Source organism: Panthera tigris, chromosome C2, assembly GCF_018350195.1.
Source record: "Panthera tigris isolate Pti1 chromosome C2, P.tigris_Pti1_mat1.1, whole genome shotgun sequence".
Classification (NCBI taxonomy): domain Eukaryota; kingdom Metazoa; phylum Chordata; class Mammalia; order Carnivora; family Felidae; genus Panthera; species Panthera tigris.
Genome location: NC_056668.1, coordinates 9,946,579 through 9,973,579, shown reverse-complemented (window position 1 = coordinate 9,973,579; position 27,001 = coordinate 9,946,579). Strand labels below are relative to the sequence as shown.

The 27,001-nt window shown below is 45.8% G+C and overlaps 1 long non-coding RNA gene across 2 annotated transcripts; it reads left to right on the top strand.

The window, feature by feature from the left end:
* The first annotated feature begins 9,497 nt into the window (after positions 1-9,497).
* Positions 9,498-14,012, top strand: LOC122230517. 2 transcript variants are annotated; one of them, XR_006207505.1, is made up of 4 exons: positions 9,498-9,531; positions 11,274-11,372; positions 12,862-12,927; positions 13,930-14,012. It is a non-coding gene; the product is annotated as an uncharacterized LOC122230517 (long non-coding RNA). The 2 variants fall into 2 exon arrangements; XR_006207506.1 differs by lacking the exon at positions 9,498-9,531 and having other exon boundaries at positions 10,968-11,372; positions 12,876-12,927.
* The last annotated feature ends 12,989 nt before the right edge of the window (positions 14,013-27,001 follow it).

Genomic DNA, 27,001 nt, shown 5'->3' with positions numbered 1-27,001 from the left:
CCACTTCTATGCTATGTGCTGGGACTTACAACATCTGTTATGGGTTCAATTGTGTCCCGCCAGAATTTATTTGTTAATACTCCTGGGATGTCACAACGTGATCTTATTTGCAAATAGGGCCTTTGCAGGTATAATTAGTTAAGGTAAGGTCATTAGGGTGGACACCAATATGACGGGTGTCCTTATAAAAAGGGGAAATTTAGACCCAGACATGGATGTAGGAAGAACAGTAAGATGAAGACAGAGATGGGGAAAGGAATGCCAACAATCACCAGCAAAGCACCAGAAACACTAGGAGAACCCCAGAGCAGATTCTCCCTCACAGCCTCAGAAAGAACCAACCCTTCCGACACCTTGATCTTGAACTTGTGGCCTGCAGACAATAAATTTCTGAGGCTTAAAGGTACTCAGTGTGTGGTACTTCACTATGGCCACCCTAGAAGATGAATCCAGCATCAAACTAGGTGTGGTCCTTCCACTGGGTGCTTTTAGGCTAGAGAGAGGCACCTGCTGGGCACAGGTGGGGGTGTGCAGGACAGAAGGGAACCCTTGGAGGCCCTGGCTGGGAAGACAGAGTGGGAAGAGCACTGCATGAGGAGTCAGGAGGGCTGAGGCTGGGTGACCGTGGGGAGTCACCTGCTTGCTACGACCACAGTTTCCTGAACTCGCGCGCGAAACGTTTGAAGAGGGCCGGCTCTCCTGGTCCTGGCTCTGTGCCTGTCCCGGGGACATTGCTAAAGCTGATGAGGCCCCAGCTGAAAGTGGGAGTTGCTCAAACATACTCCAAATCCTTTTGAAAATGTGCAGCTAGCCGGCTCTCCCCACGTCTAGGGTCTGAACATTTCATTATTATTACTCCGCTGTTGCCCATGGCTGTGCAGGAGACTGGAAGCGTTGACTCCTTACAGGCGGGGCCGTGGACACGAAATCCCTTTCAACAGCACATCAGTCCGTGTAGCTGCATGTTTCATAAAGGCCTCTCTCGGTTAATGATTATTTTCAAGAGATGACTTCAGAATATCACCTGGCTGGTGTTCCTAGGGCTTTTTGTGGTACTAAAGACCACCCTTGAAAATTACACCCCGCATTCCAATGTAGCCTTACCCAGAACTGTCTTTAACCGTGACGTTTATCGTAGTCTGGCACATTACACATTGTGTATACGTATGATGCTTACTTTCTGTTTCTCTTAAGATAACGTCAGCTCCAAGAAGTCAGGGCTTTTCGCTGATTCAATCATTGATGTATCCACAGCACCTGAAACAATGTCTGGTATGTACTAGGATTTAATGAATACACACACACACACACACACACACACACACGACTAAGGAAATCCCCTGGAGAGATAGTCAGAATTGGCAGTAATCACAGCCCTCCCAGGGACTGGCACATGGTAAATGCATAGTGAGTGTTTGTTGAGTGAGTATGTGATTGTCCGTCATATCATGGATCCGCAACCCTTACTGAGGACCCCTAAAGGCAAGCAAAGATTAAATAACCCAGGAAGGGAAAGGAGCTGATCAAGTTCACATGAATTAGAGCCGGGGATTTACATTCCAGGCCCCAGTATCCAATCCGCACAGCCTTAAAAAGCAGAACACCAGAAATAGTTTGGTAGAAATTTGGCACAGAAAGGACTATTACAGAACATTTGGACTCTTGGCCCTGTTAGGACGTGGTGGCAGAATTGTATCCTGGGGTTCAAGATGTCTTCCTTCGGTGGGCACATGCCCTATATACCCTGTGAATATAATGAGATATCAGTCCTGGGATTGTGTCCTGTTATACGGCGAAAGGAGGCAATTAGCTACGGTGAGCCTGACCTCATCAGGTGAGGCCTTTAAAAGTGCAAGTGTCTTTGGCTGATCTCCCAGGCAGAAGTCAGGGGCAGGTTCCTATTAGCCTGGAAGAAGCAGTTACCATGCTACAAACTGCCACAAGAACCTCACAGCCAGCAACGGCAGGCAGCTTCTTCCTGGAGGCTGATGAGGCCCTAGACCAGCATGTAGTAAGGAAATGAGGGCCTCAGTCATGCACCACAAGGAAATGAGTTCCACTGACAGTGAGCTTGGAGGAGGTCCCCGAGCCGCACATGGGGACCACAGAACGCCCAGCGTCTTTGCTGCAGCCTGTGATGTCCCCAGGCAGAGACCAACCGCACCACACCCAGACTTCTTATCTGCAGAAACGGTGAGGTCTTGAATGTATGTTGTTTAAGTCACTCTGTTTGTGATCATCTGTTATGTGGCAATAAAAACGAAACAGCACAAAAAACTAATGCATACAGTGAGCTAGTTGAGTGCCATTCTTCATGGTTAAAAACAATGAATAGAGGTTCACAGGGGCTAGAAGCGAGAACAGAATTCCTGGTGGGCGTGATGAAAAGTTTGGGGTGCAGTTGGTGTGACAGCATTGCGAATGGATTTTATGCCACCAAGTTGCACACTTACGAAAGGCTAAATAATAAATAGTATGTTGTGCATATTTTCTCACAATGTTTAAAAAAGGCGGAGTGGGCGGGGGGGAAGATGGCCAAATACAGTGGGAAGAATACCGGGTCACTTGACTTCTTTGGTTATGGCCAAGGACATTCTTTTCAGGTTCTTAACCTCAGCCCTATTCAACATGAATTCTAATTAATTCAAAACAATTCAAAATATCCTTCAATTTGAAAGTAATCTCTTTTCTTTCCAGCCATTTTAAAACTTCAAAAATAGGGGCACCTGGGTGGCTGGGTCGGTTGAGCATCTGACTTCGGCTCAGGTCACGATCTCGCAGTTTCGTGAGTTCGAGCCCCGCATCAGGCTCCCTGCTGTCGGTCTGTCAGCGCAAAGCCCACTTTGAATCCTCTGTCCCCCTCTTTCTACCCCTCCCCCACTTATGCTCTCCCAAAAATAAATAAATATTTTTTTAAAATACTTCAAAAAATAGGTTCTCCATTAAATGAATATCTAGCCTTGTGGATTCATGGAGTAGAGTCATTAGAAATGTCAATATAAGTTAGTAAGGGTGAAAAATAGCCCAAATTCTATGAGTCATCTTGATTTCTATTTCTTTTTTTAATGTTTATTTCTTTTCGGGAGAGCGTGAGTGGAGGAGGGATGGAACGAGAGGGGAACGGAGGATTCAAAGCAGGCTCTGCACTGACAACAGTGAGCTCCAAGCAGGCCTCAAACTCACGAACCGTGAGATCATGACCTGAGCTGCTAAGCCAAAGTCGGACGCTCAACCGACTGAGCCGCCCGGGCGCCCCTGAATCGTCCTGAGATTTAAAACATAGGAAGGGATGAGAGTTACATACCCTGAAAACATGAGAGTGAGTCAGGTCAGAAGAGCAGCCCTCACAAGTCAGACCAGAGAAACTTCCAGGATTTTACCCAAGCCCTATGGCTCTCGGAGCGGACTCAAATAGGACAAACAACACCGTGATAGGAGGAGGGCAGGACCCAGATAGGAGGCAGGCCGAGAACCCAGCGAAACCAAGCACGTGACGATGGGGGAAGCCAAGCAAAGGTGAGAAAGCTTTTTTCCGGGGCCAGTAACCTGGGCCTGACCCCGCTGCGAGGGGGCCCGGGAAGCCAGCGCAGAGAGGCCCCGGGAGCAGAGCTCACTTGGGGCCGGGGTAGGTTTATGTGCTCGGGGCTGAGTCATTAAGGATCTTCTGAACTGTGCCCTTCCAGAGCAAGAGGATTTTCAAGAGTCCAACTTCATAACTTGGGCTCCCCAGGGCCTTGCAGAGCGTGGGGAAACACGGCATCGTTGTGTCGCCTCCTGCCAACTGGGTTATCCCAGCACAGGCCACGGTCTGATAAGAATAAGAACTGAATTTGTTCTCAGAAGGTACATTTCATTCCCTTGGGCTGCGGTCCAGGTAGAGTCCTGACCAGCTCAACCAGTCGGTTCTGGCTTCACTTCCAAATCTCTTATCCCCGTGACCGTCCTCCCCCAAACCACGTTGCCTCTTGCTTGCTTGCTTCTCCCGTCTCCTGCGTCGTCTTGCTCCTGCATGGGACCCTGTGATTTATTAATAACAACAGCAATGGCACAACACAAACCAAAGCCCCTTTATGGGACTCCCCGCAGTGTGTAGCACTCGTGCACGTGACCTCGTTGAGTTCTCACAGCAGCTTTATGAGACCGAAAAGCAAAGAGTTCAGGGTGGGTGATAACTTGTCTGCCGTCACACAGCCAGGGAGTGGGCTATGGGCTTTTGAATTCAGGCTTGTCCGGCTCCACAGTGTATGTTTTCAATTTAGGACACCCTAAGTTTCTATTAGAATCCTACGAAAACGAATAGCATAGTGTGGGTGGGCCACACTTCCTTACATGGCCTTTCTTTCCCGAAGTCTGGAAACCTCCCCCTATGTCGAGGGTAGAGGGAAAGCATGTGTCTGTGTGTCAGGAGGAGTAACCAATGGTGGGCACTTGAGAACCAGCAGAAATTTGAAAGAAAAGCGTGTATACTCAAACGCGTATTCAAATAGAGCAAAAGACAATGAAAGATCTTGTGACGGCCAACGTGATAGACAAATTCAGAATCATAGTGCCTGACTCATTTGGTTAACGTCGGGGCTTGTCCCCATTGATCACGCTCAATAAACATTTGGGAACAAAAACAACACACGAGACCGTTGTCCACAGAAAACATTCTCGAAAGAGCAGAGAATTCGCCCCTGAGAGAATCTGGGAGCCGATCATTCTTGCCAGGTGCCCCCTTCAAACCGTAAATCCGCCTTCACTCCGGTATCTCTTACTTAAAAAATAAAATACAATAATGAAGGCTGTCTCTAGCTTACCCAACATCCAAATATTTTGAGTACTCACAGTACCAAAATATATATAAAATACATAAACACACGTGTAACCCTAGTTCTGCAAAGATCCTTTCTCTCTCGGAAATTTTGCAATGGCTTCCATAACCTGGGATACTGCTTGTAAAATTTATCTTGACAAGCTAACAGATTTTCCCAAAGAGCTGCCAAGAATAATTTTAAAGAAAATATGGCTTAACCAAGTTTTCTTGTGTATTCAGGAAAAGACAGAATATACATTTACATCCTTAAAAAGTAAGTCATCCAACTTTTTTTTTTTCCAACATGAGTTTAAACATGCTTGTAAGGAGAAAAATAACTCAACTAAATTATTCAGTATTCAATTTTGTTTTGTCCTCCTGCTCCAGAATTGCTTAATGATGGGGAAAATATAATTTTAAAAAATGCAAGCCCTAAAGTAATCATAAAAGTAAAAACATTCTTTTATTTCTTTCAAAAATAACAAACGGATTGGGAATTGACATAATCAGAAAGATGATTTTCTGTGTTTAGACTTTTAAGAGAAAGAATTGCTGTAGAAAAAAAAATAATATTTAGATACGTAAAGCCTGATTCTAAGCAGAGTCTCCTTTTCTTTAGAGTATTTCAATGTAAAATTAAAAATTGTAAGAAAGAAAATCTGATTCTAATCTCTTTTTTCTTAGAAGTGTTTTAACTTAAATCTTTCTTTAATTTTTTTTTTTTTTTATTTTACTTATTGAGAGAGAGAGAGAGAGGGAGACATCAGGAGCAGGGGAGGAATAGAGAGAGAGGGAGAGAGCAAAAATCCCACACAGGCTTCACATTGCCAACCCGGAGCCCAATCCACGAATGGAGAGATCATGACCTGAGCTGAAATCAACCGTGGGGAGCTTAACTGACTGAGCCACCCAGGTGCCCCGACTTAAATCTTTCTAATATCTGACTGTTTTCTAAAATACCCATCCTAGGGGCACCTGGGTGGCTCAGTCGGTTGGGCGGCCGACTTCGGCTCAGGTCATGATCTCGTGGTCCGTGAGTTCCAGTTCCAGCTGTCTGTGCTGACAGCTCAGAGCCTGGAGCCTGTTTCCGATTCTGTGTCTCCCTCTCTCTGACCCTCCCCCATTCACGCTTTGTCTCTGTCTCAAAAATAAATAAACGTTAAAAAAAAAATTTTAAATACCCATCCTAAATACCATCGATTGCTCTGCGGTCCGAGAGCCAAATTCTGCCAATCCAAGTAGTTCTTAAATCACACATTCATGGAATGTTCCCAGAGGACTGTCCTTCTTCTAACTAATGTTTATTTGTCCCCTGATCCTGTCACGTCTTTCTGAGGACCCTGGGCCTCAAACGTGTACTTTTCCAATTGGCATTCATGCCTGGCTTTTCCTTCCTCACTGTTTACAAGCAAAAGTCCTTGGAAAGTGGAGGATGCCCTTCCCTCCAAGGGAGGCTGTCCTCCTGTGCGCGTGGGCTCCCCAGCACTACTTGGCCAGATGGCCTGGAATTTTCACTCCTGTTTGGCCCACTCCGGAGTTTCAGCCCTTGGGGGGCTGAGATTGCCCCACTTTTGGTGGGCGGATAGAGAGGAAGAAGGAATAGAACAGAACAAATTAAGTTCGCTTTGCTTTTTAAAAGACACTTCTTTCCATTTGTAGAAGAATGTTCCCTGTGCCAGCTTCCAAGGAAATCCCAGAGCCAAGTGTTCAGATGGTCCATAGCTAGCTCTCTTGACCAGGCTAAACAACAGCTTGAAAGGGTACAGAGAGCGGAGAGTGACTCCGCTGGTTGGCTTTCTCGGAATAAGAGGATTTTGCTGTTACGGGTATTAGCAGTGTACAATATATATAGAGAGAGAGAACACCCTGGAAGAAAGGCTGCCTCTGTGACAAAAGGGGCCATTAGCAAACCAGTATGTCCCTGTAGCACCTGGGTCAGCGTGTCCCCTGCAGCACCCGGCTGTAACTCAGAGGAATCTACACGGAGATTTGGATTCAATTTGACCGTCACTTAGGTATTCAGATGGGTTAACATGCAAAGTTCCCGTTTATAGCACTTTTTTCAATGAGAAGCCTGATTGAAGCAAGGGCGTGATGTGGGCTCTGAAAACTCCTGGATGGGAGACACGTTGAGGACTATGTGAGCATCTTACCGAAACACAGCTGGGTTACCCGACACACAGACTAAGGGTGCGGATGGGCCACAAGCGACACAGGGAAAAGAAAAAAGGAGAAGGAGGAGGAGGAGAAGGAGAAACTAAAGAAATTATTTAAGGATATAATCTAGATTTTTAAAACAATTGAAGTCATCTTGGGAAACCACAGCAATTTGCTAGACATCTTTACTCGTACTTTACAGTTCAGAATTGTTTTCTTCTTGGATTATGGCCACAATCCTGGTCATAAGTAGGGCCTCTAGATGTTTAACACCACAAAGACCAGCAGAGGTGAGTGAGACACTAGCCAAGGACACAAAACTCAAGAGGGCACCTGGAACATGCAGGAATCAAGGTGGGTAAGCTTTGAATACGTATTCTAGAAAGGCAAAATCAATGCCCCAAATCACAATCAACAAAATAACAAACGCTTTAAATAAAGGCAGGATTGAATACTCCTGATTTTCCTTTTGCCAAAGGCTCGAACAGGGCTCAAGATAGCATTGTGGCTTCTCTCGTTATTATTTAGATTCTGGATATTTTGCTCGTCAAGGATTTTTCTGCATTAATTTTGATTTTTGAAAATGTTGCATTAAATGTTGTTTATCTTGATGGCTGAATTTTTCCATGTCCCCTTCAATGATGCGCAGAACCGGTGTCTCATGGGCCTCACCCAAGTCCCAGCTCTGACCTGACTGCAGGGGAATAAAAGCAAAGATGAGGTGCCGAGGAAACCCCCCAGGCGTCCAAGGCAGACGAAACCCCAGAGACCACTTTATATGAGAGACAGGATAATTCCAGATAACAGCCACCTGGACATCTGTGGCTGTGTCTAAAATCTTCCCATTGGCTGCTCCTGAATTAGCTCTCAATACTGACTTTTTTGTCAGCTCAACAAACAAGAAACAAACAAACAAACAAAACATTAGTGAAATGCATGTAGTTAAAATAATAATGCGAGGATTTCTAAGCCAGTATCTTAATTTCCACTTGAAGAGCAAAAGCTTGATTTTTCAAAGAGGCAAATCTTTCCATTACTCAGACTCCAAAAGGTTAGTATATCTATACATTTGTTACTAGGTGCGGGACTTTTTCAAACCACACAGACGAACCCTCAGTAGATATTCTGCTTTCGAACCCACAGAAGATAATTGTTTTAAATGTCCTACAATTAGCATTGTCTGCACCTTTGTTCCTGCACACCAAAAACAAAAAACAAAAAAAAGGCATATCCCATAAAATGAGAAAAAAAATGTATAACCACAAGAAGATAAGATTCCAGTAAATAAATTGTGCCTATAAACATTTTGGCTAACTGTTCCAGGGCTTAACATCTTCATTAATTGGAAACACTTTGCACAACATTTAGCGTCAACGTATATAAATACGTAAAGTATGTAAAATTTCTGAAATTGTCGAGTTATGAATTATTCCAGTGTCTTGTAACTGAGGCTTAGCGACAGAGTTCTGATAAAGGGGATTTCGATATACGTTTTCACTCAGGCACGTAGGAATACTCTGCCACCTATTGGCCTTCCGGGTGAAATAGATTCGATCACACCTGGTAACAAGGCTTCACCTGCCCCCTGGATGTGGAGAAGGTACCACCTCCTGGGCAAACGGCAAGCCATCTTGTCTGGTTCTCTCTGGGGCCGTCGGCCAACACTGGGCACCCCACCCCACGGAAAACGGCAGAGCTCCCTGAGATGCCACAGCCGTGGCCCCAATTCTGGGAGGTAACAGACCACTTCCCTCAACTTCTAGAAATGGGACAAGTGTTCACAACACAGGGGCCCTGGGCTGCTAAACACAGACCTGCAGACCCCACCTCGACGCAACTGAGGCCAGCTGAGTTCATCTCTTGCTCTCTGCCCCCGTCCTGAGCGTATCAGAAAAAGACGCCACCCTAGGTGTGTGGAGCACAAATACAGCAGAGAAATATAGCAAAGCAGTTTCGCTGACCCCTTGGACTGGCCCAGGGAATTCTGCAAATGTGCAAGAGTTCGCCTCAACCAAGCTTCTTGACCTGGAATTTCCTGAATTCCTCGGAATGCGACTAACATAGTCAGGATGGAAACATCTAGGGCCAAGTGATGATTCCTGATGTTCTTTTTTCACTTGCTAAATGGCTTCGACTACTAAATTTTATTTTCCCACAAAGGGATGAATCAAGTCATCCGGATTACCTCTGTTTTTAGCAGTGACGTGACACAGGTAGCACTACGTGTAGACAGTTGACAAACTCTGATTGGATCTGTCTGCCTCCTCCATCTGCCCCCCGCCCCCCCACAGGGCGGCCATGTCTTCCTACTTCCATGGCCTCTCAACCAAGTTTCTCTGATTCCAGCCTCATACCCCTACGCTGAGACCATCCACCCATTCCCTGACTTCCCGTGTGCTTCCTCCAAGTGGCATGTCTGAGTCCCTCATTCCGTTCTTTCAAATTCCTCAGAAGCCCCACCCCCTATCAAAGGAACCTCACCTCTTTGTTACGGAATGAATATCTGACCTAAGATTCTACCTTCCTCTTCTCTGTTCTTTTCCACCCATCCCTGATCAGCCCCATCCACAGTGGGAGTGGTATGTGTGTGGGGGTGGGGGGGGGAGCGGGGGAGGGAGATTAGAGCCCTTAGAACTGACAGAGCAGGAATGCTAAAAGAAAACAAATATTGGGACGCCTGGGTGGCTCAGTCAGTTACGCATCTGCCTTCAGCTCAGGTCATGATCTTGTGGCTTGGGGATTTGAGCCCCACGTTGGGCTCTGCACTGAGGGTACAGAACCTGCTTGGGATTCTCCCTCTTGCCCTCTCTCTCTGCCCTTCTCCCGCTCTTGCTTTCTCTCTCTCTCTCTCAAAATAAATAAATACACTTTAAGAAAATAAAGAAAAATTTAAAAAGAAAAATAAATTAAAAAAGAAAATGAATATTAAAATTTTCAAGGGGAGTTGGGTTTGTAAAGACTCTTTCAAAGCCCACTCACAGGGTCAATAAAACAAGGGAAAAGTAGATACGCGGTGAATCAATCCATGGTGTTAGCATCGTAATGGGAGGGGTCAGCTGGCATGTAATTCAGAAAGTTTCAGGACCTACCTAGTAAAATGATCTTTATCATGTTGGGTCTCTGTTTTTTTTTTTTTAAACACAGTTTTAAAGTTCTAATACTACCACCCTAACTTTATTTAACTAACTTCTTTTTTTTTTTTTTTAAGTTTATTTATTTTTGAGACAGAGAGAGAGACAGAGCATGAACGGGGGAGGGGCAGAGAGAGAGGGAGACACAGAATCGGAAGCAGGCTCCAGGCTCCGAGCCGTCAGCCCAGAGCCCGACGCGGGGCTCGAACTCACGGACCGAGAGATCGTGACCCGAGCCGAAGTCGGACGCTCCACCGACTGAGCCACCCAGGCGCCCCTATTTAACTAACTTCTAAACGTGTAAAATAAAGTTTGCACTACCGTTTTGCTACGGAGAAGTTTACAGGAAGATCAAAGTATTTCCAAATGTACTACAGAGAATTATTTATGTCTTCCAAAAGATTATATCCCTGTGCAGTTTCATATGATAAGGACCTGGATTAACTTTGTTCTACAAAGAAGGAAAGCCTGATGTATTATACGCTTCTCTATTGCCTCCTTAAGTGGAGTCAAAAGAACAAAGCATTTTCCAGAAGGAATGAAGTATCTGTCCTCAGTGCCGCCTAGAGATCAAAAGCGTGTTTTCGCAGTTTTATTGGCAATCTTCTGAGGCCTTCCACTAATATTTTGTTTCATGAATGCTGAGTGCTGGAGGCTGGAAAATCCTACCGTAAACAAGTGAACGGCTGTCAGTCATGATTTCTGAAAACCATTACCGAACACCAATAATAAGAACATTTTCGGTTTCTCCTAGTTTGTAGGACTGGTCTCAGTTTGTTTAGAAGTAAATCTCTCAAACTATTCCCTGCTCTACTTTACTGAAAGGTAAAAAAACAAAACAAAAACAAAAACAAACCACACCGTAGTCAAGTGACAGGCTATTGTTTAGGTGAGAAAATGTACAAATCAAACTTCATTAGTGGATGAATTTCTTGGGGCCGCTGTAAGCAGGCACCACAAACTGAGTGGCGGAAAAAACAGAAATGCTGTTCTCTGAGTTCTGGAGGCTGGAAGTGTCAGGCCAAGGTTTCAGCAGGGCTGGTTCCTGCAGAGGGCCTCCGGGGAGAATCTGCTCCAGATCTCTCTCCTAGCTGCTGGTGGTTTGGGCGATCTTTGGCGTTCCTTGGCGTGGGCACACGTCAACTTCGGTCTCTGTCTTCAACCTCACGTGGTGTTCTCCCTGTTTGCAGGTCTGCGTCCAAATTTCCCCCTTGGTGGCAGGACACCAGTCGTGTTCGATTAAAGGCCCACCCGAAGGACCCCCTGAAGTACATCCGCCATGGCCCCAAGTTAGGTCACATTCTGAGGCGTTGGGGGTTAAGACTTCAACATACGAATTTTGGGAGGACACAATTCGACTCATAAAAACCAGGGAACTCTTCTTAAGGGCACGCCTAATTTTTACAAAATAGAGAATAATCTTACAGCTGTTGGCTTCCTTATGACGCTTGCCCCTCCTCTGGTCTTGGAGGCCCACTTATCTCTGAATCATCCCTGAAAGCACAGGGCCAGGCAGGGAAGCCTGCAGGGGCAGAAGGTTTAACCTCTCAGTCTGCTTCACCCAGGCAGCTCAGGAGGCAAGGATCCTTGTACTTCTTGGACCTGCTGTTTCATGGGGCTCTGCTCTCGCTTGGTGAGGCCACCAACATGTCCGAACCAGTCTTGCCTCATGCCGGTGGCCGTCTCTTTATTTCCAGGTCTTTGAAAAAAACAGAAAAAGGGCTCAGTCTTGAACCAGGCGATTGTAAACTTACATTAAATGCGCAGGGGAAAATATTTCTTCGGGGTAACTCCGCCCAAAATGGAAATTCCTCAAGTACATGGGTGTCCTTATTTGCTGGGGTGACGTGAATCCTCTTTTCCCCCGGCATCCTTCTTAATTTGATAGGATAAGCCCTACTACGATTTTAGTTTTAAGGATGCCAGTTTTCTTTCTTCCCTGGAGCGACTTTTCTGTCTCTCTCCTGAACACAACAGAACCTTGTAACTCTCCAGAGTTTCTCTTACTAAACTACAATGTTTTCTAGCTACACTCCCTCCTCCAGCAGGAGCCACTTGCGTGTCTCTTGGTAACCATTTGATGACCCAGGAGTCACCATCTCGCTCCTCCTGGTTCCTCTCAGCCTGTGAGGGTGACCACCTGTCTCAACCCAGCCTGCCTAGGACTGTCCCATTTTCAGCCCTGAAAGTCCCGTGTCCTGGGAACCCCTGAGTCTGAGGCAAATCTGGACGGTCCGTCTCCTACCGCTGATTTACTCTTCGTATAGTTTAGTCCATAAATAGCTTAAATCTTCTAGACTTGTAGCTAAAGAAGAATTTAAGTGGATAAACAAACAAACAAATGAACTCCGCAGCAAGCTAACTAGATCCTCCTTGTAGTTTTTCTGGAACAACAGGGAACAAAAATAATGTTCTAGTTTCATCCTACCTCGACTTCACCAGAACTTCAGTCCTGATTCTGCAACTTTCCTCTGCCTGTCTTCCCTTATGTTGGCCCCAAGCGTGTTCAAATCCACACTGCTATACTTACCCAGATCCCCGAAGTCTCCGCTCCACAGGAGCTCACCTGTTCCTTCTGTTCTCAGGAGAAAGCCAAGAGCCATTTTCGACAGTTTCCTTTCTTGTCTCCTTATCAGCCACCACCTCGCACCGAATCTCCTTCTCATACCAACAATAACTCACGTTGTGTGCCACTACCTGGGTTACAAAGTGCTCTTGTAAACCCCATTATCAGGGCTTCGTAGCTACCCAGGTCAGTGGGGGTGCTGAGGAGTACAGGCTTTATTTTACAGATGCAAAAGCCAACTCAGTGATGTCAAGTGACTTGCCAAGGCCACCCCATGGGTAAGTGGAAAATTCTGCCACTTGAACTTCGATTCCCTTCTCCAAAACAGGACTTCCTTTGAAAAGACTCGGGTAGGTGCTCTGCCACATTCCCAGCTGGTTCTTTAGTCTCTAGGCTATATCCATTCAAGGGGTCCTACACACTGGAACCAGACTCCTTCTTCGGGCTCAACATGTCCCTTCTCTGTTATAAACCTCTAGCCCTTCCTCCACACGCAGAAGCCCCAAATTTCTGACGTCCAAACTCTTTCAAGAGCTTCCCCCCATCTTCTCTGTGTGGCCTCGCCCATTCTGACTCTGAAACGTGAACTCTCCATCCGTGCCTGCCTCAGCCGCCTTTGGAGTGCCTCCTTTGGGAGGGTCACATCCATCCCCAATGCAAGCATATGCTTTCCTTTTTCCTAAACTTCCCAGCCCCTCCCCTGAACAACCCAATCCTTCTAGCTCAATAAATGTCCACTTCTTCCCAAGGTCTCACCCAACGACATTTCCTTCCACCTTCAACCAAGTCCTGTAACATTCCTGTAGATACACACAGGGACATCCACTCCTGTCCCTTCCAGGGCATGTTTATCTGCAGAGCGACAACTACATTCCCCAGGCTCACAGACAGCTCAGGTTCTTTCGGTTGGTGAGCTCTGTCCTGCCAGGCAGCTGTGCCCAGGGGTGATGTGTATGTGAGCACCGAGGAGCATCCAGGGTGGGGACATGAATCTGGGTCAACTGACAGACATGATGGCAGGAATGAGGTTTCTTCTAGAACCATTTAGGGTGTGGGTGGGTTTCTCCTGGCGTGTGTAGAGGCATGGTTCTCTGAACCTCTTAAAATGTCCACAAAACTTCCAACTACCATGGAGCTTATGTTGGTAAAATTAGCTAGACTGAACTCTGGTCCATAGCCAAGAACTTTGGGGCATGCGCTACGAGGCTGCCTTCGTTTTGGTGCTCTGTCAAATGCGACCTTACATCGTGACTCGCTCACGCAAATCTTTTGTTGGGCAGATGCCACTCCAGTCCGAAGAAGATGGTTGTAGCTCCTTCTGCCCTCACATCCACAAGAAGGAACGTTAGAAGCATCCCATGCCAAGCATGTTATTGGGTCACAGGGTCTGGGCAGAGATTTTGGAGAACGAAAGGGTAAACACTAGGGAATCAACCTGGAGTACTCTCTCAGGAATCCCCATTTTAGTTCCTTCCTTGGATTCCCTTCTAAGCTCTCCACCTTGCCTATCCATGTGGCAGGAGAGCGAGAAGGATTGGGGGATGACTTCCAATTTGTAGAGGTTTCCAGAATAAGAAAGAGCCACTTAGGATACGGAGTAGGACCCAGATGAGAGGCTACCTAAGGGAGGTCATATGACCTGCTTCTCCCAAGGCAGAAGTTCTCCTGGGTCACCTTTAGCCAGGTTTAATTCATCATGAAGAGAACTTCCTGAGAGAAATTTACCCCCAAAGACCTGAACATAACACACCCCAGAGATTTCCCCTGCTTATCTTCTCAGTGCATCTCTCTCTCTCTCTCTCTCTCTGAAGACCTCACAGGATTGTAAAATGCAGAGAAAAGAGTCAAGCATTTGGATATTCTGTCCCTGGTCACCCACCATCATAAGTAATATAAGTAGCCCTTGCCTCTCCAACTAGAATATAAACCACCAAAGGACAGGCAATATGTCTTGGCTTCACTCATATCACCTTCTACTATCCACTAATTGTCTAAATACTTGTTGAATAAAGGTTTGAAAGACTTTACGCCTTGACAAAATTCTCCTGGAGTCGCTTTTTATTTATCACCTGCTGAGAAGACCCCTCCCAGAGTTATGCACTGCAGAGATCTGAAAATTCAATGTATTCCATCTTTATGCCGTCTCATGCCTATAAGAACTATGTCACAAGATCCGATACACACAAAGTTTTGCATATAGCTTGTGGAATTGCCAAGATTCCAACATAAAAAGAAAAACTAAAACCGGGATTGTTTTTTTAGTTATAAAAACAGCAAAAAGAAATCCAAACCAGGGGCACCTGTGTGGCTCAGTCAGTTAAGCATCTGACTTCGGCTCAGGTCATGATCTTGGGGTTGTAAGTTTGAGTCCCACATTGGGCTCTGTGCTGGCAGCTCAGAGCCTGGAGCCTGCTTCGGATCCTGTGTCTCCCTCTCTGCCCCTCCCCTGCTTGCCCTTTCTCTCTCTTTCAAAAATAAACATTTAAAAAATTTTAAAAAAAGAAATCCAAACCACATATAAATAATCGATGGGCAAACAGAACTTTTTTGAATGAACTCTATCAGAGCCAAAAAGAAAATACTCGCATAAATTCTTTGTTGTTTTACAGCTTCGACTTAATTAAGATCATGTAATTACTACACATTTATGAATTACTATTAATTCCTTTGATGACTGTGCATGAAAATACTATCACAACAAAAGCCATCTCGTTATACTAGCCCGCTGGCTAATAACTTCCATGGAATGTTTCAGAGACACGGGACATGTTAAATGAGTCCAGAACAAAGACTCCATATTCCTGAGTGTTGGATTCCCTTGTAGCTCCATGTGCTGAGGCAAATCCGCTCCACGTCATAGAAAACTACTTCTCTAAATCACTTGTGCTGTGCTAATTGATCTTTTAATTGGTTCAGTCAACACTCTAGTCTCTGCGCACAACACGCTCTAATTGCTACAAGCAGCTATAGCGGCCCTCAGATCACGGAGAGGAAGGGAGCATCCAATCGAGTGCCGCTTCCAACAGTCTCTGGCAAGAAGCGGGTTGGTCTACACCAGCATGCTGAGACGCTTGCATAAATGAACACAAAAACTGTCTTTTCCCGTCGTGGCAAGAATGTATGTGGAAAGGCACGCTAGTAACCATTTCACGATGTGTATGTACCTCAAACCATCAGGCTGCACACCTTAAAGGTACGCCATTTTTATAAAGAAAATACAGACAGACAGACCTCAAAGGGGGCAGGGGAAACGGTACAGCTGAGTTTCCCGACTTGGCAAGTGTTAGAAACACTCTCTGTGCTACAAAAGAGCTCGTGTCAGTCCTGCCTTTTCCCATCCTCTTCTCCAAAGTATCTGTTTGGGCTTTTTATTTTATTTGTTGTTCTGAAGACACATTTCTAAATTTACAATGGGTAAGAAGAGGAAAATTGCACGTTTTTCATAGCAAACTTCCTTGCGGTGAGAGAGAAGAGAAATATAGAATTTTGTAAATGCTCACATTCGGCAGATGAAGAAATTGAGATTTGAGGGCCCACAGCTCATCCGGGAAGGAACACGGGCTAGGATACCAGTCTCGTGAATTCCCACAAAGCACGAAGGAGCACAGTCTGCTGCCTATTGTGTAGGAAGGAGGGAAAATAGGAAAACATATGTAGATCAGCTTATTTTTACAGAAAGAAACACAGGAAGCAGAAGCCAGGAAACCATAAAGAAGGGTTACTTACAAGGGGAGGAAGGTGAGAGAAAGGAAGGCGTACAAGAGGCAGTGATCTGTTCTGAGTCAATCTCCTGGTATATTTTACTTTTGAACACCTGTTAAGGGTCTGAATGCTCAAAAGCTAAAATAAACTAGAATAGAATCAGTCCCAGTGGAGAGGAGAACCAAAGCTGAAATCGAAAGCAAACTGAAAACGAAAAACTGAAGGTAATTTTAAGTGAATGCCACACCGTGACAAAGAGGGAGATGGGAGAAAGTGAGAAATTGGTAATGAAAAAAAGGAAAGAGGCGGGAGGAAGTCCAAGGAATGAGTAAGTACAGCATGTGATTACAGAACCTCCGTTCTGGCTACGATGGATGCCAGCAGAGTGGCAAACAAACCCTGACCACTTGTTAGGAGGTTGGTTTCCTGCAGCGGAATTCTGCAACTCCGTACCTATTCTAGATCACAATTAAAGGATGGAGCAGAAGTGTAAGTGTGCAGGTGTCGACGGGAGCCAGGGTTCTCACGGTGGAAAAAGGAATAGACGACTATGTCATTGGAGAAGGCAAGAGAGAACTCTGTGGGGATAGATTCGAATCAGGGGGATTGGCATGAACTGATTACTTCCATAATCTGTGTGCCATGTAGGTATATTTGCATGTCTATTTCCTTGCACATGCACTTATGCACATGTCTTTCCTAACTCCGTCCCCTGGAAAGGCTCAGAAACAGACACCTCAGTAGCAATGAGCACATCTAGTATTCAGATTTTGACGTGTAATACCATTGTCCGAATTCGTTCCCTAAAACGAACCAAGTATATTCAGAGAAGCAGCTAATCTAGGGCTGGGGCAGGAAAGGGTCCAGATGACCTGGAAAGTAAAAAAAAAAAAGTGCTCAAAAAATCATGGTGACATATCTCAAGGACACAGTCACCGCTGGCCAAATCAAGGACAATTTGAACACCAGAATAATGAGGTAGAGTAGTGAACTCCTGATAAATGGGTATTCATGACACATGCTGATAATAAAGAAATAAATGGGCCAGAGAGAAGGGATGGAGCTTACTCACAGTAGAGTGACTGATAGTTGAAGAAGGGGTATAGAAAGCAAAATCAGCATTTTTTTAAAGTTTATTTATTTATTTTCAGAGAGAAAGAGAGAGATACACAGAGTATGAGCAGGGGAGGGGCAGAGAGAGAGAGGGAGAGAGAGAATCCCAAACAGGCTCCACACTGTCGGCGCAGAGCCTGACTTGAGGCTCGAGCTCACAAACCATGAGATCATGACCTGAGCCGAAATCAAGAGTCGGATGCTCAGCTGACCGAGCCATGCAGGTGCCCCAGAAAATCAGCATTTTGCAATTATCATAGTAAAGACTGATCGAGCAAAAATCATCAATGGATACTAAATCTAGGGAGAACTTTTGATGAAGAACGAGATGTCTGTGTGGCCTTAAAATGTCATCTCACTATTTATTTGTTGCAAGGGAGAAAAAAAAGCGTGACTAAATTGTGAAAATATCAAACAGCCTTTTTTTTTTTAATTTTTTTTAACGTTTATTTATTTTTGAGACAGAGAGAGACAGAGCATGAATGGGGGAGGGGCAGAGAGAGAGGGAGACACAGAATCGGAAGCAGGCTCCAGGCTCTGAGCCATCAGCCCAGAGCCCGACGCGGGGCTCGAACTCACGGACCTCGAGATCGTGACCTGAGCCGAAGTCCGATGCTTAACTGACTGAGCCACCCAGGCGCCCCTCAAACAGCCTTTTAACCAGATGACCAATATTAACAGCACCAATGGGCTAGATGACCACTGACGGTCCCCACATATGGTCCCCTGAGTAGTACACAACGTCCCCTGTGCAGAATTCCAGCATGGAATGCATGCCGTGAAGCTAATCACAACGAAACATCAGAGAAACCCCAAATGAGAAATGTCCTATCAGGAGAATGGGGGTGTGGGGCGACGGTATTCTTTAAAATGTTAATGTCCTAAAACACACAAAAAAAGCCCGCAGAGACATCTCAGATTAATTAGGGAGGCTAAAGAGAGGGATCCTGCATTAGAGGGGAAATGATCTAAAGGACATTATTGGGTCAACTGACAAAATTGGAACACAGAGGGTAAATCAGATAAAACACTCTATCAATGTTAAAATTACCGAAGTTGATAACTGCACAAGAGTTATGTAAGAGACTATCCCTGTTCTTAGGAAAGAGCACACGATGCAGGAAAGGGCCACAACGTATGTAACTTACCCTCCAATAGTTCAGAAAAAAGGGCATGTGTGTGTGCATATGGGTATGTGTGCGTTTATCTGTGTGTGGAGAGAGAACTCAAATAATAAAGCAAGTGGGGCAAACTGTGTATAGGAAGGGGTGTATGTGTGCTCTCTGTATTATCTTTATTTCCGCAACTTGACTTCCAGTTTGAAATTACTTTCGAATAGTCCGGGGATCATATTCTCGTGCAAATTGAGAGCATCTATAAACGGCTGCAGTGAAACAGCACAGCGATCCTGAGCACCCTTGTTAATAAATACCCGTCTATTGATACATCATTTCTGCGATGTTTTAGGCCATATTTTGGCCCTCCACCAGAGCTTTGATTTCCGAACCTTGTTTTCTAATGGACTGCCTCAGAATCCCCTGGGATGCTTGTAAACAGTGCAATTTCTGGGGACCCAGCCCCCAGAATCTGATACACAAGGTCTGAAGTGGGCGTAGGCATCTCCACTTTTCAAACATTGGGAAGAGAACCATTCGTGCCTGCTTGTATTTATGGGCAACCTGTTCTTTAAATTGTAACCGCTTCTTTGTGTTTGCGAAGGAGCATCTCTGCGGAGCCCTTCCCTCACACGCACGCTCTGTGCTGGGTCCTTCATCCAGAAGGTCCCCTCCCGGACCCCTCCTGGGTCCCCTACCTGAGCTCTGGCAATGCGGTCAGTAAAACCGGGGTCCAGGACATCCTGCCCCCAGCATCTCCACGCCAGTGTCCCTGCTCCACCTGGGTTAGAGCCACGTGGATCCCTTCTGTCCCACCGCAGCTCCTAATTACCTCGGGATCAAATCTGAGCTGTGATCATAAGCTCCGAGCTTCATGGAGTAAGTAAACTAGCTTCACCGGGAGCCCTTGTCATCCATCCAGGCGTCTCTCACATTCTGAGTGTGACAGATCACCTTTCCTGTTTGTCCTTTCTTTTTTTTTTTTTTATCAGACCATCTCTACGTGTTGGAGATGCTACCGCGGTTTCATCTTGGCGATTTGTTCATCTCATCACATTTATCTGAAACATCCGTCAAGTATGAGGTAAAGACAGTTTCGCAAAGGGGAGTATCACCTTGCAATCTTCCCTCGAACTGCCTCCTGGGCTTGCTTGATAAACAGTGCTGCTCTACAATGCAAAATAACGTTGATGTGTTTTTCCTCCCCACCAAACAGCTCTTGGCCATTCTCAAAAAAAAAAAAAAAAAGTGTTATTTTCTTTATTTGAAGTTTTCATGAATTGGTTAAGTCCTAGGCTTGTGTGATTTCACTCCCAGTGTCTCTAAATTTGGTCCTGAAAGGAAGGCAGGAGCATCCAAGGAAAGCACGAGCCAAATGCCATCACTGTTGGCTGTGTTGATGGCATGTTCCTCACAGGTGTCTCCTGCAGCTTGGCCTGAGAGTGACTGAACTTCTGGTCTTGACAGTGAAGAAGTTTTCAGCTAACCCTAATCCGGGAAAGGGGAACAGGTTGGTGGAGAAGAAGAGAGACAGAAAGGAAATTTCCTGATTCGTGCATACATTTGTTATCTAAATACTTGCTTATTTATTTTTATTAATGGTCACTTATTTTTGAGAGAGAGACAGACAGACAGAGCGAGAGTCAGGTAGGGACAGAGAGCGAGGGAGACGCAGAATCAAAGGAGGCTCCAGGCTCTGAGCTGTCAGCACAGAGTCCCACGCGGGGCTCGAACTCACAAACTATGAGATCGTGACCTGAGCTGAGGTGGGACGCCCAACCGACTGAGCCACCCAGGTGCCCCTAAATAATTCCTTAAAAAACAAAATAGAAGACTCCGCTTCTTACCTGAGATCTCAGAGTCCCTCAGAATTGGCAAAAATTCAAAGTGCCCGTGCTTCCTGCATGAACACCCAACGGCTCCTCCCCCCAGGCTCCGGGGTGACTTGGACTTAACCTCCTTCATCCCCCGGGAACTCGTGAGAAACGCCAGTCTTCAGGCCCCACCCCAGACCTACTGAATCAGGAATTCTGGGGACAGGATCCAGCCGTCCGGGCTTCCAGAAGCCCTCTAGGGAGTTCTGGCATCACTAACGTGTGAGAACCACTGGCTATGACATACCATCCACCTGCTGGAAACTGAAGGGTTGATACTTGCTTCAGACATCCTTTGGTTGATGTGAAATCGGATAGGAAAAGAGAGTTTGCATTAATTTTCTAAAGCTTCCCAAGTCAAAGAATGCATTTAATTATCCAACTGAAGTTGCAAAGCCCGTCTTCGTTCCTATTTTCAAGTAGATTATTATGGCCAATACTTGCCACGTTTTTTTATTGGCTGGGGGCAGTTACGGAATTAGTCACTTCTTGGGAGCTTCCAGACCAGGCGTCGTTGAGTCTGTGGGGTTTCTAGAGGGGACTCATGGGCATCTCTGAAGGAGGAAGAGAACCCGTCCGTCTGAAGAGCTGGGGTCTCACCCCACACCTACCCTCTAGCCAGCAGCTCTAGGCAACAGTGTCCAAAACACCACGTGCATTTAACCCACTTGCTCTCAGAATAACACCTTTAGTGAAGTACAGTGTTTTCTCCATGTTGAAGATGAGGAAACCAAGGCGCTGGTAAACTGACCTTGCTCACTCACCCAGCTGATAAGTGGAGAATCCAGAATTGAAAGCTAGATGGTTTCAGCCAGGGCTCCTATTGGGCTGTTCACTCACATCTGAAGATTCCATCGGAAGGAAGGGTTCACTGGCTCAAGATACATGAAAACCACTCTGCTAAATGGGGCCAGAAGTGACAGGCGTAGACTAGAAATTTGAGGAAAAGCCCCAAGAGAACATGCCGTGCGCATGTCGCACACACAGGCACACGCTTGCCCACATAGACACACGCGTGCACGTGAACACACGCACTCTCCCCACAGGGATCGCCATGGCGGAAAAGCCCTCCGTTAGAGACTCACGTCTGTTCATCACGGCCTTCTCTTCATCTAAAGTGCCAATATCCACCCCCACCCCTTGTCAGATCACAGCACTGATCAGTGCACGCGGCTCCCGTGAATAAGATGATCAGATCCGTTTCGTTGTCCATTCTGTCCGGAACAAGGAGCATAAAGGTGGGAACACAGAAGGAAGCTGTGAGGAGGCTAAGTTTCATCACCTCGAGTGATGCTCAGACTTGTCTGAGGGTATCTGGCATAATTGAGGGCAGCTGTGTAAACGTGATTCGAATGCAAGGCCCAGGAACGTTCTGGAAAAACAAAAACATGCGCTAGTGGAACACAAAGCCAAGCAGACAAGGCTGGCTTGACCCAGGGCCCGAGTCATCATCTGCGTGTAGCGTGCTGTTTTCACCAACAGCTCTGAAGGACAATCCACAGGCAGGCTGCGTGCCTCAGTAAACCTCAAACAGCATGGACCATGTAACAACAAAGGGGGCAGGAACATGTCTGCACTTCAGAAGGCTCCTTGAGGGGAGAAGGCTCCAGAAACACAGTAACTTCCATACCAGAGGGCTTGGTACTGTCGTTGGGGTGCCAGCCTGCCACGCGGTCACAGAGTGAGGGTCCCACTGCACGCTGGTGTCTAGAAGAGTCAACTGTGCCCAGGGAAAGTGGCAGGCGTGAGCAAGAGGCATTTGACCGGTGTATCTGGGAACACCACCATTCACTTGGAAATACCTGGGAGGCGGGTATTGGCAGGGGACTAAGGACCAGAGCACCGGGAATTCTCACCTGTGGTGGGCGGCAGTGATAGCAAAATACGGACTTTTACTATTGTCATGGGTTGACTTGTGCTCTCCCAAATCCATATGTTGAAACCCTAACCCCCCCGAGGACCTTAGAACGTGACCTTCTTTGGAAATAGGGTCGCCGCGGACATCATCAGTTAAGATGGTGTCACGCTCGAGTAGGACGGACCCTGATCCAATATGACGTATGTCCTTATAAAAGGGGAAAATTTGGACGCAGACAGGCACACAGGGAGAATACACGAGAGGCTGAAGTGACACGCCTACAAAGCAGATTGCCAGCAACCCACCAGAGCCTAGAGGGCAGGCATGGGACACACTCTTTGTCACAGCCGCTGAAGGATTCAATCCCACCGACACCTTGGTCTTGGACTTGCACGCTCCGGAAGGGTGAGACGATACATTTCACTTATTTTAGCCGCACAGTGTGCGGGACTTTGTTACAGCAGCGCTGGGAAAGCCATCCAAACAGAGTATAGCCCTCAGACCGACGTGACCTGGCTCGACCACGTTGGCAACTACAAGCCCTCTTTGGAAACTGAGCCTCCTCAAACTCTTCACCGGGGCCCTGATCCTGACACAGGAGCGAAGAGTCAACCAAGGAATTCCTGCCGGGGAGAAAAGTGAGTTTTCTGTTTTCCCCAGCATGAGACAGCCCCACTGTCAGGAGAGGTGCTATAATCCAGTCTTGAAGAGCTGGGGTTTTGTTCTGTTGAGCTGGGTCTTTGCTCTGAGAACGCATATTTTATTCTTCCCTTACATGCGAAACATTGTCAGTGCTTCTGTGCTCATTCCTCTTCGACTTAGACTGTAAACTTCTTAGTCACAGCTGTATCCCTCTTTATAAGTTCATTACGTGATAGGGGCTCAAAGACTGTATTATTGACGATGTTGATGAGATGCTGGGAGTAGCCGTGTCTTCAGGTGTTGTCACGTCCCTGTGGGAGTCAGGGAGGGTACTGACACCTTGTCATTTTCTCTTGGAAGATGCTTCCGTCTCCTTACTCAGCTTCCAAAGCCATTCATAAAATGTATGATCAGAGCTCAACGCAGTATTTGTTGAAATGAGACATTTAAAATACCTTGTATCAAGGCGCCTGGGCGGTTTAGTCAGTTAAGCACCTGACTCTTGGTTTGGGCTCAGTTCATGATCTCACTGTTGGTGAGTTCAAGCCCCACGTGGGGCTCTGTGCTGGCAGCACAGAGCCTATTTGGGGTTCTCTCTTTCTCTGTCTCTCTGTCTCTGTCTCTGTCTCTGTCTCTGTCTCCTCCTCTACCTCCTGCTCCCTCTGCCACTTCCTCCACTCACGCTGGGTCTGTCTCTCTCAAAATAAATAAATAAACTTAAAATAATACCTCGTATCAAATAGAAATAGGAAAACCTCTAATTTAGTCACCGAAGACTTGCTGGTCTTAGAACTAGGGTTTAACTACTTTTCGGTGTGTGAGAAAATTGTACAATCTCATCTCTTACCATGTAAGTTTCACTAGCATATTAGAGAATGTTTTTCCAATTTCCAAAACTTATGTAACCAAGAATTTACTTGGTGTCTTTTGCACGCCAAGCCATGTGTAATGGAGAATAAAGAAATCCAATACATGGTTTCCTCTCTAAAGGACCTTTTTTGGTAAGCAGGGTGAGATCTTAGACAAGAGGCAACAATGGCTGAATAAGACAAGGTGTGGAATTTTGCAAGACTCAGAACTCAAAGGAAGCATGTGATCCTTGGAGACAAGAGAACCCAAAGCGACCTCACAAAACCAGTCTTGTTTTGGCTGCAGATTCAGTTTGGCTCAAACAAGTCCTCTTGCCTTCGGGTTTCTAGCTCAGTAAAGGGAAAATGTCACTGATACTCCAAAGTGCACGCTTGGGAAATGCCCCAAAATATCTTTAAAACATGTGCATTTGTTTGGTGGTGAGCAAATGTCAGGTAAGCTGTGACAAAACTTTTCCTGACCGCGCGGACATCTGTTGGCTTTGCTCCCTCGGCACCTGACTCCGTCTGCTAGGGGCGCCTTACAAGTGTGGGACTGGGGGGTTCAGGCAACATGTTTTGCTCTGGGTTGTGAAGGCTGCAAAGTCCATCATGGTGCCGGCAGATTCAGCATCTGGTGGGGGCCCTCTTCCCGCTTTGTAGGTGGCCACCTTTGTGCTGTGTCCTTGCATGGCAAGGAGAGAGATGATCTCTCTAGTGTATCTTACAAGGCTACTAACCTCAAGGGTTTCATCCTCATGACCTAATCACCACCCAAGTCCCCCACCTCCTAATGCCATCACATTGGGGATTAGGGCCTCAGCTTATGACTTTTAGAGGGAGACAAAGTTCCAGCCTATAGCAGCATGCATTTCGCTGGCTGCTGTTGTTGTTATAACGCACCGAGTTTTCTTTGCACACCACCTTTTGCCCACCGGCAGACCAAGCACGATGGCTGAAATTGACCCCCCTTCTCCTGGCTGTCATGTGGGTCCCTGACGGCAGCCCGGCCACGCCTTAGCGATGCCCACAGTGATGTGTGTAAGAACCGGCCGAGTTTCGGGGCACCCGGGTGGCTCAGTCGGTTCAACGTCCGACTTCGACTCAGGTCATGATCTCCCGGTTCACGAGTTCGAGCTCCTTGTCAGGCTCTGAGCTGTCAGCACAGAACCTGCTTTGGATTCCGGGTCTCCCTCCCTCTCTGCCCCTCCCCCACTCACGCCCGGTCTCGCTCTGTCTCTCAAAAATGAATAAATGTTAAAATCTTTTTTTAAATTAAAAAATAAAAAGAACTGGCAGAGTTTCATCTGCAGTGGAGCCAAGACTTTTTTTTTGGAAGGTGCAATACTGTCTAGCAGGTATTCACATGATTTTTTTCATCTGCCAGTCAATTTATAATAAAGTATCGATCAACTAGGGAAGTATGAATTATGTAACATATTAAAAATTAAATTCATATAATAATATTCAAAAATATAATATCGATGACTTGGGAAGCTTTAAAGAAGCACTTTAGAAATGCTTTGATGAAGAAACAAAACAAACAAGCAAAGAGAATAAGAGAGAGAGAGCGAGAGGCAAACCAAGAAACAGGCTCTTAACTATAGAAAACCAACTGGTGGTTGCCAGAGGGAAGGTGGGTGGGGGGATGGGGATTAAGGGTTGCACTTGTCGTGATGAGCACAGGCTGTCATGTAGAGTGTTGACTCACTATATTGTTCACCTGAAACTAATAAAACACTGTGTCTTAACTATACTGGAATTAAAATAAAGCCCCAATTAAAGAAAATGAAGGCAGAAATGTTTTGAGTGTAGTGCTTTATCAAGAGAATTATAAAGATTTTATTTCTAGTACATTGTCTGAAGTACCTCTTAAGTCACAAAGCTATCTCAGCTCTGGGGCGCCTGGATGGCTCAGTCAGTTAAGTGTCTGACTTCAGCTCAGGTCATGATCTCACATCTCGTGAGTTCGAGCCCCGCATCAGGCTCTGTGCTGACAGCTCAGAGCCTGCTTCGGATTCTGTGTGTGTGTGTCTCTCTCTCTGTTCCTCCCCTGCTCATTCCCTCTCTCTCTCTCTCTCTCTCTCTCTCTCTCAAAAATAAATAAAGCTTAAAAAAAGCCATTTCAGCTCTTTCAGAGGGTCACTTAAAAGTTTGAATGAATGGAATTATCAAGAGGTGTGTGTATGTATCTCCTACATATGGAAAACACTGGAAGTTCCTTCTATACCAACTGCCCAATCATTGAAATATTTTGAAAGATGTTTCAAGCTTCATTTTATTTTATAAAATACTGTATTTAAATATAACAAACATAAAAGGTCAAAACTACATTAAAGCTGCAAATGTCAGTATTTCAGTATTTTTTTTTCCCTCAAAACCCAGGAACCCCTCTATCTCCATTTATTTTACTTGGACTATAAGATCTATTTCTTATATGTAAAGAGCTACAAGTAATATTAACAATGATTCCATGACTTCACTGTCAGTACATGATTAGAAATTACCAGCCATCTCTCTATCCTCCTAGCCTCATAAGTATGAAATGTGATAAGTTCCATAAATCCTCTGGGAGAAAATTGCACTTTTGAGAAAGTTAAATTATATATTTAAAAATCAGGACTACATGATTATGTTGTAAATGTGACTGCTTTCGTTATGTTGAAAGCATTGCTATTTGTTGATAAATGAAGGAAAAGCTAATGCTATGCCCGGCTTAGGGGAAAAAAAGAAAAGACCCCATGTGATGCCTACTGAAAATAAATTATCGCCGCACTGCCAGACTTCCCCTCTATCAAGCCCTTGGGACTGGGACCATTTTTAAAGGCTCTGGAGTGACCAGAACATTAGCTAATTTCAAAGAGTACAAAAGGAAACACTATCTATGAATTCCAATAAGTATTGTCTCCGAAGATGACTTCTCAGAACTACGGAGTGCTTTATAGAGATTTTAGCTGGGATGATGGTGCTTGTAAGTAATCTTGCCCCAAAGCAGTTCATTTTCAAGAATACACTTACATCACTAATTGTTCTCACTTAGAGAGCTATTTAGTGCTCCCTGGTCCTCCTGCCCCCCCCCCGCCTCCCCCCTCCCCTCCAGTGTCCGTCCATCCTGTCTTCTAATAAGAAGGCTCTGCTCAGGCAGGCAGCCGTAAAAGGCAGCCCTGCCCTCCCATCTCCCGAATGGGGACAGGGAGCTG